This window comes from Pezoporus occidentalis, unplaced genomic scaffold (assembly GCF_034315485.1).
Source record: "Pezoporus occidentalis ecotype Australia unplaced genomic scaffold, CSIRO_AGI_Poc_V1 ctg54, whole genome shotgun sequence".
NCBI classification, from domain to species: domain Eukaryota; kingdom Metazoa; phylum Chordata; class Aves; order Psittaciformes; family Psittacidae; genus Pezoporus; species Pezoporus occidentalis.
The window spans coordinates 675,473-691,350 of record NW_026915877.1 but is presented as its reverse complement, the minus strand read 5'-3'; positions in this window follow the sequence as shown (position 1 = coordinate 691,350).

Below are 15,878 nucleotides of genomic sequence, written 5' to 3'. Positions count from 1 at the left end.
AAAAAGCAGGATTTGTTTAGTTTGGTTTTGCAAGCTAGTTCCTTAAACGTGTTTCAACTTTTGTTTTGAAGTGGAATTTAGACAGGTGCCACTTGGAGGCAGTCTTATACTATTCTCATTTGAAGTTTCTTTTAAGCATTTCATGCAGGCAAACAGTATTTTATTATTGTTTCATTTTTTCCCCCTAACAATCATCTAGAAATGGGTAATTGACAATGGTTTGGGTAGTTAAACTTTGACATTACTCATAGTTATTACCTTGTAATTTTGTCAGAGGTAAACAGTCACCTGTTCTTTCAATAGGAGTGACTTAATTCCCTTATGCAATGGATGATAAAGCATTCTCTGTGACACAATGCTGTTACAGAGAAGTAGTTAGAAAGAATTACAAACTGCAAACTTGCACCAATTATTCATTTCAAACTGTGTGGGGTTCTATCACTCCAGATTTCAAATTAAACACGTCCAGTTTATAATTATATTCTACATATGTTAAATTACGTAAAATTATCTTAAAGGAGCAAAGAAAAGTATTTCTATGTTATAGGCACATATAATCTCTTCATTTTGATTGCATGATAAATATGGAACTTCGGAATACTTTTCATTGTATTTGGGGCACTGTATTTCCTACACAGATTCAAAAGTCAAATAACTGTTCTCAGACTAAGCAGAGATGACATTTTGCAAACCATTTGTGCACCATAACAGTACTTTTAAATTTTAAGCGTGATGTGTTCATTAATTTTCCATAGTTCACCACAGAAAAAAATAGCTTAAAAGAAAGCCTGCCCATCACTCGCAAGGCTACACATTGCATACCAGAGAAAATCAAAAATGAGAGAGAGAAAAAAAAAAATTAAAAAACTTTGGAGCACAATGCTGTCGTCTGTAAAGGGTACATGGAGGGAACTGGTCTACTAACAAGGAAGAAAAAGTCGTGATTCAAAAAGTCACAGACTGGGTCCTTTTCAGTCTAACCCAGGGCTGTACCATCCATGCTCCTGTTTCACCTCACACCCCTGCATTGTGTCAACTGACCAAGATTTGACAGGGAATTAAGCAGGATCCAGTTTCCTGCTCATCCTGCTGAGGATGTGTTATTAACAGTGGCATAGGACCTGTACTGAGGTGCTGGTAGGAAGTCCCACCAGCACAGCCTTAAGGCATCTCAGCATCAAGCAAACTGCAATTTTACAAGGTACTCTCATTTCAAATGTTTGTTGCACACAGCTAAATTGTACAGAAACACCTTTGAACAACTCATCTAATTCAAAGAAATGTACTCATGTTCATCTTTCCAAAGAAAGCCTTGCATATGCTCTAGATAAATATTAGGAATTCCTCAGAGTGAAGGAGATTAGCACAAATTATACTTGAGCACAGCATAAGTCTAAATACTGAGTGGTGAGAGATACCTGCCTGGGGAGCCATAAGGACAATAGTGTACTTAAGGAGAATGATGGATTTCAGCAATGTCATAAAAACAATGGCAAGTGGAAGCCACCTTACTAGGAGTAAGGAAAGTGGATGAGAGCCAGGGAAGAGGAGTGCCATAACAGCAAAAAGAATTAGATATTAACCCTTTGGAAGTTTTCTGGCTCTGTTTGCACCCTTCTTTTTAGAGCTTACAAACTTTCCTTCGCAGCATGCACTGATCACAGTTTTCTGCCAGCACTGTTGTCTTTCCTGACATAGGAACAGCCCCAGAGGGCCAGAGCAGCAGTGCCAGATCCCATGTCCCATCAGTGGGCAAAAGTCAAAACCTTCCACTGTCCATCCCACCACCTATCAGATGTGCTTTCCAAAAACTTAAGGGACTTTTCTTCTACAATATGTCTAGATTTTACCTGAAATTAAAGTCTCTTTACTATGCATTTTTTATTATCTCCTTTCTGCTAAAGGCATCTAAGATAAACATATACAGCATATGGAAGTAATATTGTCTGCTAGAGTACATATTCTCCCAACATCCTGTGGCAGGAGTTTCGGAGCTTACCCCGCGCTTTATAGCTTGTTTATTTTGAACCTGCCACCTCCTACTCATCCCTCTCTTTAATCACTTGAAATACCCTTTTTTCCCCTTTTCCCCTTCCCTTGTTATTTAGTGTTTCTTTTTCACTTTATTCCTACTCTTTCCTCCTTCTCCCCTGCCTTTATTTTTCTCTCCAGCTCCCTTTCTTATGTCATGCATGTATTATTGGCATAGGAATATTTTCTGCAAAATTAAGCAGGAATTGGAAAACCACATCTCCTAAGAGGCAGGATTTCTTATAGGTCTTATTCTTTTCAAAAGAGTCTTGTGCCACTACTCAGAATGCAGAATTGTATTGAATAAATAACTACTTTTTGGTTGTTTTTTTTCAGTGAACTGAAATAGTTGGTTTGCCACATCTTCCCCTACCTCCCTCCCTACTAAAGAGTTTCTATACAACAAAAAGACCTAAACAGAACATCACCTAAGCCAAACTTTTCTAATGCATGGAAGTCAAATTTCCCAAGTACAAAGTAATAAAATCAGTACAAAGGATCTGATGTTAGACTTAATGAACTTGATTACAAAATGTTATTCCACCACTCAGTTCAGTTAAACATGGCTTTCTGAACAGCCTTCTATTAAGGACGGTCTGGAGACAGAATCTTAACTGTAGTTAGATCATGGGGGCATCAGACCCTGGCATTAAAGACTCAGAAATAGCTTTTCTTAGCCCTATCCTTATTTCATGGTAGAGCAGTAGTACTTCCATGAATTCATTGTAGAAAGACACATACCCCACACAAAAGAGGTCAAGTCCAACCAGTCAGCACCTCTGCTTGATGTTTGTCAGAGCACAGAAAATGCTTTTCTTCAAAAGTTTCCTTTTAGCTAATATTTCACCTACCCTCAGGTCACCAAAAGTTTTATACTTGTAATTTTACACCCAAACTGGTCCTTGATGTTAATTTGACAAGCCAACTGTTGAATCCTCAAAACACTTTCTTGTTAAAATGACTAAACAGAGTTGAAACTGTGCATTAGGGCATCAATCACAGAAACCATCTGTTCTAAAAGGGTTTTTTGTGCTTTCCAAATTCAAGCTTTATGAATGAGATGCTATTTTCTAAAATACTGACAAGAATCAGTATACAAGATATTACCTATTCAGCATCTTAGATGTGATAATTGACAGTGGTCAGTTATCAAGTAAAGATGTTTTGAATTATTAACACTAGGGAGGATGAGACTCTTTGTTAAAGCTGTATTAAATTAACCTTCCCAATGCTTACAGTTTGAGAATTCCCTTGCAAAACATTGCAGACAAACCTCAAGTGCAAGTTGTTTCCTACGTCTAGTTACAGCTGCTATAAAATAAAGCTGGGATGTGGATGAGTTTTATTGTCTTTCTTTTAGACAATATCCTAAGATGATTCTATTTTTGATAACAAATTACTCACCATTATCTTTGCATTTATTACACTAATCTTTCAAAACTAAAGAAGAGTGAGTGACAGAGTAGTTATGAGGAATCCTTTTTCCTCCATGAGAGCAATAAAGCATGAGAACAGCTTGCCCAGATGTGTCGCACCACCTCCAACCACATAGGTTTGCAAGACCCAAACAGATGAAGCCCTAAGCAAGCAGGTCAGACCCCAGAGATGACCCTGCTGGGACAGGAGGTCTGACAGGGGACCTCCTGGGGCCCCTTCCCACCTAAATTACTCTGCAACACCTGAATCCCAAAATAGTCAACTTACACTCAATATTCATTGGTTACAATTTATAGACATGCCATGGTTTAAGCGCTGCACCAGCTACTAAGAAGAATAAAAATGACTGCTACAGCTAAATCCAGGACAAGACATTAGGCTGACCCTGCCTTATCTCAGATACCCCAACTGTCCTTGACAAGTTTAAGGCAGAATCATTATATTGTTTCAGTTCCCACCAAACTAACTACAACCCTGATCTCTGCTCCTTCCTCTTCAGCAGAGCTGACAGTAACCGACCACACCAGGCTTTTCTAAAGAGAGAAAATATTGCTTTCCTAGAAATTCCTCCTTCCAGACACTTTACAGATATTTTGATTGATAGTAGAGTGTCACAAGGAAAAATACAAATAGTTTGGATACAATTATTCCCAAATTTTGTGTCTTTCAATAACTATGCAGCATTGCCACCCTGAACCTTTTCAGCAAACTGTAACCAGCCTCTTTTTGAACAGCTATAAATGACTAGGGAGACACTTTCCTAGTCTGAGGACACAATTTACAGAGAGAACCAGGCAATGCTGAAAATTCAAAGGGAAAGAACATTATAACATCAGGCCCCTGTTAATCTACAATAAAATTATTCTTCAGTTTATTTTGAAAGTAACAGACACCAGTCCTCTTCATGCTGTATTTCCTACAGATCTTTATTAAGACACTTAATACATGTGTATGCTCTCCAATATATGTCTTTTATCCTCCATGATACGAGAATGCTCTACAGACAATAGTGTTCACCTATTGACATGCAGCTGCAGGAGGCACAATTCCTTCCCAACATACTGCACAAACAAACAAAGAAACAAAAAAAAAAAAAAAGGAAAAAAATACACAAGGGCCAAAGCAATTCTAAGAGAAAGCAGTATGTAAACTTTAGGGAAGAAATGGCCACATGGGGTGGAAAGAGCCTCTCTGTTAAGGTCTTCCTTTTATGTGTCACTGTGCAAAACAAGAAAACTGAACACAACATATCTGCCTGACAAATATGATGGGACCACAGCATTGGTGGACAAGGGAAGAGCAACTGATAATCTACCTGGACTTGTGCAAAGCATGACACTGCCCCACAAGACATTCCTGTCCTAAACTGAAGAGATATGGATTTCTTGGATGCACCGCTTGGTGAATAAGGAACACACAACTCAGTTGTGGTCAACAGTTCAATGTTCAAGTGGAGACCTGTGACAAGTGGCATTCTTCAGGGATCAGTATTGGGATGAGTGCTGTTTAATACCTTTTTCGGCAATGTGGATAGTGGGACTGAGTACACCTTCAGCAAGCTTTCTGACAAAACCAAGCTGCGTGGTGCAGCTGACACACTGGAGGGGGTCTGATAGGCTGGAGAGGTGGACCAGTGCAAACCTCATGAAGTTCAACAAGACCAAGTGCAAGGTCCTGCACCTTGGTTTAGGCAGTCCTAAACACAATGACAGGCTGGGAGAGAAGGACTTGAGGGTACTGGTTGACAAGAAGCTCAACATGAGCTAGCAGTGTGTGCTCACAGTCCAGAAATCCAACTGAACGCTGGGATGCATCAAAAGGAGTGTGGCTAACAGGTCGGGGGAGGTGATTCTCCCCCTGTGCTCAGCTCTCATGAGACCACAACTGAAGTATTGTGTCCAGCTCTGGGGCCCCAAATACAAAAGGGACATGGACCTGCTCAAGTGAGTCCAGAGGAGGGCCACCAAGATGATGAGAGGGCTGGATCACTTCTCCCATGAAGACAGTCTGAGAGAGTTGGGATTGTTCAGCTTGGAGAAGAGAAGGTTCTTGTGAGACCTTAGAGTAGTCTTCCAGTGCATAAAGGGGCCTCCAAGAAAGCTAGAGAGGGGCTTTTTACAAAGGCATATAGGGATAGGACAACAGAAAATGTCTTTAAGGTGGAAGAGGGAAGATATTTAGATTAGAGATTAGGAAAAAAAAAATCTTCACTATGAAGGAACAGGTTGCCCAGAGAAGCTTTGGCTGCCCCATCCCTGGAAGTGTTCGAGGACAGGTTGGAGGGGCCTTTGAGCAACCTAATGGAAGATGTCCCTGCCCATAGCAGGGGGTTGGAACTAGATGATCTTTAATGTCTCTCCCAATCCAACCATTCTATGATTTTATGACACTACAATTTATTTTTTTTAAATTAAAAAAGAAGTCTGATATATATGTTACATTACAGCTCAGCATTCCTTTCTGTCAGCAGCCTGCAAATCTCACAATGCTCTAGGTGTTCTCAGAAGGGCTGCTGAACAGACTGTGATGATAGAACAGACCTTCGCTCTGTGAAATCCTGCTGACAGCTAGGAGCTGAATAGTGCAGTTTCTTGTACCCTTAAGATAACACAATTGCTTGGATGCAGCAGCATCTTATGCAGTTTATGAGTCAGTGATCAGTCTCTGATTGACAATTCTAATTAGCAGCTCTCTTATGTGCAACATCATGGCATTTTATAGCAACTTTCTGCTGCCTATTAAACTCTGCAGCCATCGTGTATGAAATAGATTGCTTTATAGATCATTTGATACCAAACACTGTCAGTTGTTTGTTTATACTGAAAGGCTTCATTGGTATCACAACATACTGGTTTTGATATAAAAAATCATATCTATAATGCCTATTAATATCTTTCAAGACCAGAGCATTTCTTGTTTGAAGAGTGAATGGCATTTGAGGCTGGCACAGGAGGACTACTGGGTCCTATTATCACAGTATGCTAGAGATTGGAAGGGACCTCGAAAGATCATCTAGTCCAATCCCCCTGCCGGAGCAGGAACACCTAGGTAAGGTTACACAGGAATGTGTCCAGGTGAGTTTTGAATGTCTCCAGGGAAGGAGACTCCACAACCTCCCTGGGCAGCCTGTTCCAGTGTTCCGTCACCCTCACTGAGAAGAAGTTTCTTCTCAAGTTTAAGTGGAACCTCTTGTGTTCCAGTTTGTACCCATTACCCCTTGTCCTATCATTGTTTGCCACTGAGTAGAGCCTGGCTCCATCCTCGTGACACTCCCCCTTTATATATTTATAGACACTAATAAGGTCACCCCTCAGTCTCCTCCAAACTATAGAGACCCAGCTCCCTCAGTCTTTCCTCATAAGGGAGATGTTCCGCTCCTTTAATCATCTTCGTTGCCCTGCGCTGGACTCTCTCCAGCAGCTCCCTGTCCTTCTTGAACTGAGGGGCCCAGAACTGGACACAATATTCCAGATGCGGTCTCACCAGGGCAGAGTAGAGGGGAAGGAGGACCTCTCTCGACCTACTAACCACCGCCCTTCTAATACACCCCAGGATGCCATTGGCCTTCTTGGCCACAAGGGCACAGTGTTGGCTCATGGTCATCCTGTCGTCCACTAGGACCCCCAGGTCCCTCTCCCCTACACTGCTCTCTAACAGGTCGTTTCCCAACCTATACTGGAACCTGGGGTTGTTCCTGCCCAGATGCAGGACTCTACACTTCCCCTTGTTATATTTCATCCAGTTATTCCCTGCCCAACTCTCCAGCCTGTCCAGGTCTCGCTGGATGGCAGCACAGCCTTCTGGCGTGTCAGCCACTCCTCCCAGCGTAGTGTCATCAGCAAACTTGCTGATAGTACACTCAATTCCCTCATCTAAATCATTGATGCATATATTAAATAATACTGGTCCCAGTACTGACCCTTGAGGCACTCCACTAGATACAGGCCTCCAACTAGACTCAGCCCCATAATCTACAACTCTCTGGCTTCTCTCCTTCAGCCAGTTCACAGTCCACCTCACTACCTGATCATCCAGACCACACTTCCTATTATTACAGTTTCGAGAACACAGTGTATTTCGGGTATAAGGCTATGTACATTTAGGGATTAATTTTTCCCCACCAACAGAGGTGATTCATAATCGAATACAGTAATCATAAGAAAAATGACATTTGTTTAAAAATATGGTTCTCTGTTACAGTCACGATGACATGTCACATTTTGCTTGGTTGAAAACACACTAGAAAATGGTGTTCATTTCAGATGTGTTATGAATTGTCTAAATAGATTTTTCATGGAATAACATCTTTCCCCAAAATCTACCACAAACTAGAAAATTATTACGCAGCAGGGTCATATCTTAGGATCCCCATTAGAATTTGTAAATAGTAGACCAAAGTCCATCAGAAATACAGAAAATAAGCTTGTCTTTCAGTCACCAAGTTTATCACCTGTATTGGAATACAAATTTCAGGGTTGGTTTTTTCCTTACCTTATATTTCTTTTGGAAAATTAGGCTTTACATCATGAAGAAGATGATAAATTACTAAGAAAAACCAGTATCTTTTCCTGTCATATGTGTGGATTGTACCAGAGATCTGTTTTCCCTGATGCTCTTGAAGCAAAAGACAGTATATAAAATAAAGTTTTCCTCCTCCCATCCTAGAAATCCCAGAACAGCAATTTGAGTTTAAATGCTGCCTTAAACATACTTCAAATTAACCACTGAATGCTTCCAAAAGTAAATTTAAAGATGAATGATCAGCAAAACTTTTGTAGCAACACACACACGCAAAAAAAAACAAACAACCAGAAAGGATTGTAAAGTATAAATAAGGAGCTTGATGATATATGCATTTGAAATACTAGATATCAGCAGACAGAATGCAAAGCATAGCAAGGCAGTTACAACTCAGTGTGATTCATCTTTTAAATTATAAGGCTTTTCTAATTTTATGAAGTGTTTGTCATATAAAATGCTACCTAGTTCCATGAATTTTTTTTTATTTCCATCCCTTAGGATTTTGATGTCCAATACAATGGTGTCTTCATGTAAGGATTAATGCTGGAATTATAAATAAACCGCTCAATATTTAGAACTATAGATGGCAAGTGACACCCTGAAAGTTGAATTTCTCCACTGCACAGTAATTTTGCTCTAGGAGCAAAATAGCAGCTGTACAGGAAGGATGTGCTCTATTTTATTCAGAAGGGAGAGGGCCTGAAGACACATTGATTTCACACTTATTTTTCAAGTTACCTTTTAAAGAACTATTATAAATTCCTCCTGTAAATTGAGAAAACACCTTTTTCATTAAGAAATAAGATATATATGCATATGTCTAATACACAGGCACACATGAAGGTTGTATTACAATAATAAAGGTAAAAATTCAAATAAGACCTTCAGCATAACCAGTTCCTCCCAGTCACTGGACTGAGCTGGAGTTAAACCATTCAAGATACCCCATGCCTTTTCCTGTCTTCCTGCCAGGTCACTCTCCTCCTGCACCTCAGGCATATCCTGCTTTCTGGCTCAAGGATTTTTCCTTTGCCTGCCAGCCCTGATCACTATTTCCACTGCCAGGTATTCTGCATATCCTCTGCTAACAAGGCATTTCTTCTGCTCTGCTGAAAAACATTGTCTTTTGCTATTTTGGCAGTCTTCATTCCTTTCCAGTTCTTCATTTTTACCCTCATCCCCCTCCTTGCCTGCCAAAACGCACCTTGCTTGAGTAACTTTTTCTTCAATTCACCTCCATAATGCTCATAGAGAGCAATTCCTGTGCAAGCCACCTGAATAACCATGGTGCCCAAACAGTACAGAGGACCTGTCCCTGCTCCACACTCAGGGCTGGTACGTTTTAGCTTGAAATTGAGTCCTTCCATGACATGTGTTCAACTTTATACAAACTATTAAAAATGAGAAACCTTGTTCAAGTTTAAATAGGACCATCTTTCCTACACATCAAAAAAACCACCTAGCTGAATTTGCTTAGTGTGTTAAAAAAAAATATAACTAGAAGTAGCAAAGAAAGCTAATACCAAATATTTGTACTTGGAGAGAGGGAGGAATCAGCATTGCCCATCCTGAAATCATTGTTAAATTTGGTGTTACTAACAGCGCTATAGATGAGGATAAATCTTCTCTCTCATCTGCATTCAAGCATGGTTTAGATCTCTGCTGTACATTCTGCACTTCTGCTATTCTCTACTGATTTGTGGTAGAAAGATGCATAAAATATGCAACATAGACCTGTGGTGCAAACTGGAGGATATAAGTTTATTCCTGCTTTGATGAAGGGAAAATATATTTCTCTCATCTATTCCCCTGGGACCACATAAGCAGGAAAACAGAGTTCATGGTATGCCTCCGGAAAGGAAAGTGCTGTTATCCCAAAAAAATTAAATCCAATAATAAAGTAAAATAATTTAAAAAAATCAAAAATCAGTTCCAGTAGATGACTAGAACTGTGGGACATTGCCTATGAGAAATACTTCTACAATTTTTAAGTTGTTGAATTCATTAAGTTAGAGTTTACTTTTTGACAGTGTAATATAGCTCAGATCTCATCCAAGAATCAAATTTAATAAAAATCTATTGGAAAGCCTTAGGTGTATTTTAAACAACATCTATTTTTTTTTTTAATCCAGTATCTCAAAATCTGCATCCAAAATGAAACTTAAATAATGTATCACGTAAGCTTTTACTTCTAAATTTTGTACATGTATACACACACAGTGAATCAACTTCTGTGGTATATCTTAATCTTTTTCAACTTCTGCTCTTCATTTTCTTTTTATTTTGTTTAGGTGGTTACCCAAAATAGAAGCATTTACATATAATAAACAGTTAAATATAAAACATTAATTTTGAATTTTAACATTAATTTTCTCATATACTTTGTGCCAACTTTATAAAAGTTAAAGTTATGGAATTTTAATTTAAAGGTTTAGTTTACATTGAGTTTTAGAGCTAGTCTTATTTAAAATAGACTTTCAGTATAGTGGACCTTTTCATTTAAAATAACCTATAAAACATACAGATGAAGCACCTACTGATATGTGGCCCCCAGAGCAGGTTGCTCTACTGACATAGCCTCAAAAATCAGCTCACCATTGACAAGGAAATGATTTCAAAATGCTCTTTTTTCTTCATCATTGTATAGATAGGAAGGAGGTTAACAGAAAATTAATTTGCCTGAGATTGTCTAGATGAGTATCTAGGAACTCATAGGTAAAGACAGGGACTGAATATGCATTTTACAGCTTTCTAACACCAATTCCTTCCCAACAGATCGTGTTATCTCCTATCCCATACCACTTAGAAAAAAATACCCACAAGATGAATAGTAGACATGTCAGACAGCAGCCCTGCCTGCTACTTCCCCTAGTTAGAAATGCAAACAAGAATTGACCCGTACCACTTCTCCTGATCTCAAACCAGTTAGAGTGCATCTCCGCCATAAGCCAGGCCAAGGGAGCTCAAGTCAATGACCGTGGATAAAAGCTTTTCCGATAAACTCTCAATTCATTAAATCAAATGGAGACTTTAAATTGATGAAGATTATAATAAATTATTTCTTAATCCTGCTGCATCAATCTATCATACACGGTACCACAACACAACGAGGAGTAACACTAAAAGCTTTATGAAAGTCATCTTGTGTTCATTCAGAGTTCAGTGGCTTGGACTGAGAGAGAAGTTATAGAGGAGAATGTAGAGGAATTATGGGCCACAACTTCTGCACAAGTGGGGTGTGGGAACTCATGCTGGCATTGCATTGTGAAAAGTGACACAAACAGATGTCAGCATTTGTAGCAGCTTGCACACCTTCAGTGTTTGACAAAAGCTTCTCCCATACTCTTCCCCACTCCCTGGCGAGGCTTCTAAGCCCTGTGCTTGCAAAGGGCAGTCCAGTAGAAATACCTAAATACACAGCAGTAGACTGGGTGGTCCAGTCAGTCTAGAAGGAGTATAACAAAGCCAAATGAAGAATGTCAAATTCATATTATGGTACAGAGGCTGACAGTGCCAAAGATAGCATCAACCCATTCCAGTTGCTTTGAGGAGTGTAAGGAACAGGATGTTTCCTCAAATTTAGGGAACATTTAGTTGTTAGTTATCCCCATACTGTTATTATTATCAAGATTGTGAAGCACAGAGCTCTATTGGTTTGCTGCCGACATACTAGTTATTTTGAACTCTATCTTATTATCATCATATAAATTTGGGAAAATGCAATTCTGTTAACTTTTTTGAGCATGTTAATGGACACTTTTTAAGCAATGAAAAAATCAAAGCAAAAGCTGTTTTCAAAACTGTTGGTATTAGATGGAAAAAGTGAATCTAAGGAACTTTTTAATCTATTTTTAAACAAAACCAGCCTGTTCAAAGAAATATACATGTTGAATGTATACAGACATGGTCTGTATTCACTGATTAGTCCAGAACCTGGCTATTTCATTACTAGCGTACATTTCTGCCTGATGTATTTCTTACTGGTACTTCTGGATTCAGGAGCTTACCTCAACATCAACTGGTAAAATGCATCATTGGTTTTGATCCATTAAACTGGATCCACATCTTCTGGGGCTGTTTCTGTACTTCACTACCACAAAGGAAAGTGATAATTCTTCTAAGGCAATGTCTGGAGTGGAACAGAGTGAGGGGCTACATGGATGGCCCTGTCCAAGTGTTTTGGGCTGTGTATCCTTCCCCTAACTGCCTTCGGCTGAAATTCTAATGTGTTCATCAGGATGGTTGTTGCTCAGGGCTCATATACCTACTGACTTTCAGTAACTCATGACACCTTCCTAATGGTTTGTATTTATCTACACACATACAGTTTTGCATTAGGACAACGATGTCTTTACAACACCTTCCTTTCATGCCATATGTTAGGTGTTCAGAAAGACCAAGTGAGTTTTCCTATGATTTTACAATTCCTGGGATGTTTGCTCCAATGCAAACTGATATGATTTTTGTTTTATAGTCTATGCTTCACAGGTCAGCTGAGCTCCCCATCTACCCATCCTATCTGCTCTGAGCTGCAACACCTGAGAGATCTAAAACCAAAAATGAACCAAGATATGTTTGGCTAAGTTGTATCTCACTGCAGACATTTTCTATGCACCACAGCATGCTCACAAAAGACAACTCTAATGGGAGTACTGCCTGAAAGGGCACTGTCCTAAGTCTGAGTCCAGTATCGAAAACTTAAGAGTTCAGATAAAAATTTGAAGCTTTGAAGTTCTCCTTGAAATAGTATTTTACACTTACACAGCCATACAAGAAACTCAAAATGTTTTATATTTTCCTATAAAAATAAATCTTGTGACAACCCTGTGAGATAGAAATGTAGCAGCATCATTTTACAGACGAGGAAACTTAAGTACAGAGCAAAGTACATGACTATCAATTGACTTTCAAGATCTAAAATAGACTTTCAGGAATCTAAATAATGGCTTAAATATTCACAATGATAAATGAGCATCTTTTCCAGCTAAAACACAGGAGTTGTCAAATATAAAAATATATAAAATATTAAAAATAACCTAGTCAACATCTTAGATTAATTAAGTCATAAATAGAAAACAACTACCTGGTAAATTTTCAAACAGCAACCCTAGGTGGAAAGCAGAAGTCTAAATATTAACTGCAGTTCTTTTGCCACTGGACCTAGTATTACCGTAAAGAGAAGCAATTATTTTTGGCTTAGGAGTGTGTGTCTGGGATGTTTACTTATCACCGTGGTGAATGAAAAGAATTCAATTCACAAATAGAAGCACAGTAGGACAGTCAGGAACTACTATTGCCAAAAATTGGTCCACCTCAATAGATGAAAGCAAACATGTCTCTCCTTATTAAACGCAGCTTTTGTAGTTTTCTGTAGCAGGGAATTCTTCAAGACTTCTTTTTCTATGGGAAAAAAAAGCTTTGTTTTCCCTACACTGTGAGCCCAGGGCATGCATTTCATTTTGATTTTTTGTGCCTTCAGAATTTGGTCATGCCACCTTCACCCACCTGCCACTTCACAAACCTCTTTTCTTCTCTGTGTGTGCAGAAGATAGCCCAGACAGTACAGAAATCATTCAAACCACTATGTCTCCAGCACCTGCTCTTCTGCACACGCTGGATCTGCTATGGCTTGTGCTGCTTCTGTCCCCTGCAATAAATTTTAATCAGATACTTTGTACCCAGTTGTACTCTTCTCTGAAACCATCCAAAGTGCTGTTGTTGCTAAGGAAACCACTTTTCTGTTATCCTCATGCATGGCTCTGCCGCCTCCTTCCCTTCATCTCCCCCTCCTTTTCCCTCTCCCCATTTTAACTTGGCTCCACAGGAAAATTTTGGCACCATGAGTGCTGAGTTACTTCCCCTCTCCTCCCTTGGGGTGCAAACTCACTCAAAACATGCAAAAAGTCACTGCAACCAGATTTTGTGGAATTTCAAGTATGACAACCCTCATAGAGGCCCATTATGTTTAATGCAGCAAGAGAAAAGCTGATCCCAATGGGCTGCAAGAGTGAGGAGGAGCTCTTAAACACTACAAAAAAAGGTAAAACCTCGGCTCTAGACTCTTCTTGCAGGACCTGAAAGAAGAATTATATAGAAGAGAGCAAAGATTGGCTGGATTTACGAGTGCTTGACTATTTTTTTCTCCTAAGGAATAACGCTCCAGGCCCCTTCACTCTCCTCTGCTGAGTCGCTCTTCTCTGCTGAGTATTCCCCTCCATGCCAGCCCTACTACATGAAGAGCTGCTTCTCTTTTTCAGAGAAATAAAGTCCCTTGAGCCATTTGACTGAAGAATTGATTTCTGAACCTTTGCTTCCTACCAGTCTTGTAATATTTAAATTATGCAGCCAACACGCAGACCACAGAAGCAGCTTTCATTTAGAGTTATGTTCTCAAAGCTGAGAGCAGTCCATGCAGAGTACAGCTCCATGACCACATGTGCACAGAAAAAAAGAGAGGGAAATTTGGCTTTTGCCATGTTCTTCCAGTATGTCCAGACCCAGAAGGCAAAAATGTAAACCAAGCTGCTACCTGCAAAAAGGTCAGGGGAAACAGTAAGGAAAGAAAGTCAACAAAAGTAGAGTGCTTTCTTCAGTAGGAGTTTGCAAAACAGCACTTTGAATAACCCTCAAGTTTTATTTTGTAGATTTTATTAGGGAAAAAGCATTACATTCTACATACTGAACTCTCTAGTGAAAGGGCCTCTTTAACTATTCACGGTACTTGTCAGCAGCAGTAATTTTCACACTTTCCCACTTTTTCTACACTCATTACTCTTCCACACCCCTTGGTTTTGCCTTTTATCACATTCAGTGCAGTGGAATGTAGAAGAGACAAAGGGAAAATTCAGAAATAAAATGTAACCTCTAATATTAGAGGCTACTCTGTGCTTTTGCTTTTCCAAACTAAGCCTCATTGCCAGCAGTAGAGTGTAAGAATCCTGCTGGGTCTGTTGCAGTTGTCCTATTGAATTTCTCTAGATGAGTAAGTCCCTATCAAGAGCAGCACTAAATATCCACTTTAGAAAAGCACTTTTAGCCATAAAGAGCACATTTTCCCTTCCTTTCTAGAGTCAGAGCCAGCACCATGAAGCAAAAAGAAAATGCAGTCTTTGGAGGCAGATATGAGTAAATACTTCATAGGCATTAATTAGCAACATTTTTTCACCAGTGTTTTGCATAGGGAGACAAACATCCCTCAGCAGAATTTGCTACTGCTCCTATACTTGCTACTATACAAGTAATAATTACACCAAACACTTGTACTGCGCCAAGGTTCAGATGCTTGAACAATATGACTCTCAATTCTTTAGTTGTGGACTTTTTTTTCCAGTCAAAAAAAGCTAAGATGCCAGCTCAGAATCAACTGCATAGCATCTTCTTTATGTTTCTCTGTGGTCAGGAACTGAAGCAAGAGTAGACCATCACACAAAACATCCATGGTTATTTGGTACTTTAGTTAATTATCTAAAAAATAAAAATAAAAATAAAAAATCAAGAACAAAGCAATGACTTACCTGCATTCAACATCAGTGCCATAAAATGAAGATAAAAAACCTACAGAAACAGGATAGAAGAGAAAAAATAAAGGTCATTTTATTGGTCCTCAAACTTGTAGAAAAGCAGAGCAAATGCTCAGTGAGGAACATAAGCCATAGGTCTGCATTTACCATAGAGACCAGACAATGTCTTTGGCTTTGCAGTTTTTAATCAAAGGCTACTGCTCTCACTGACATAGATGATACATTACTGACACTGTACAAGTAAAGAGCCTTAAAGATTTTCTTAAATTATTTTTCATACAGTCAAGAATTTGACCCACTTGCAGAGTTCAACCATTTTCTTTAGGCAGAAATCATGAAATGTCTGTTCCCTTGCTCTGCTGGGATGAC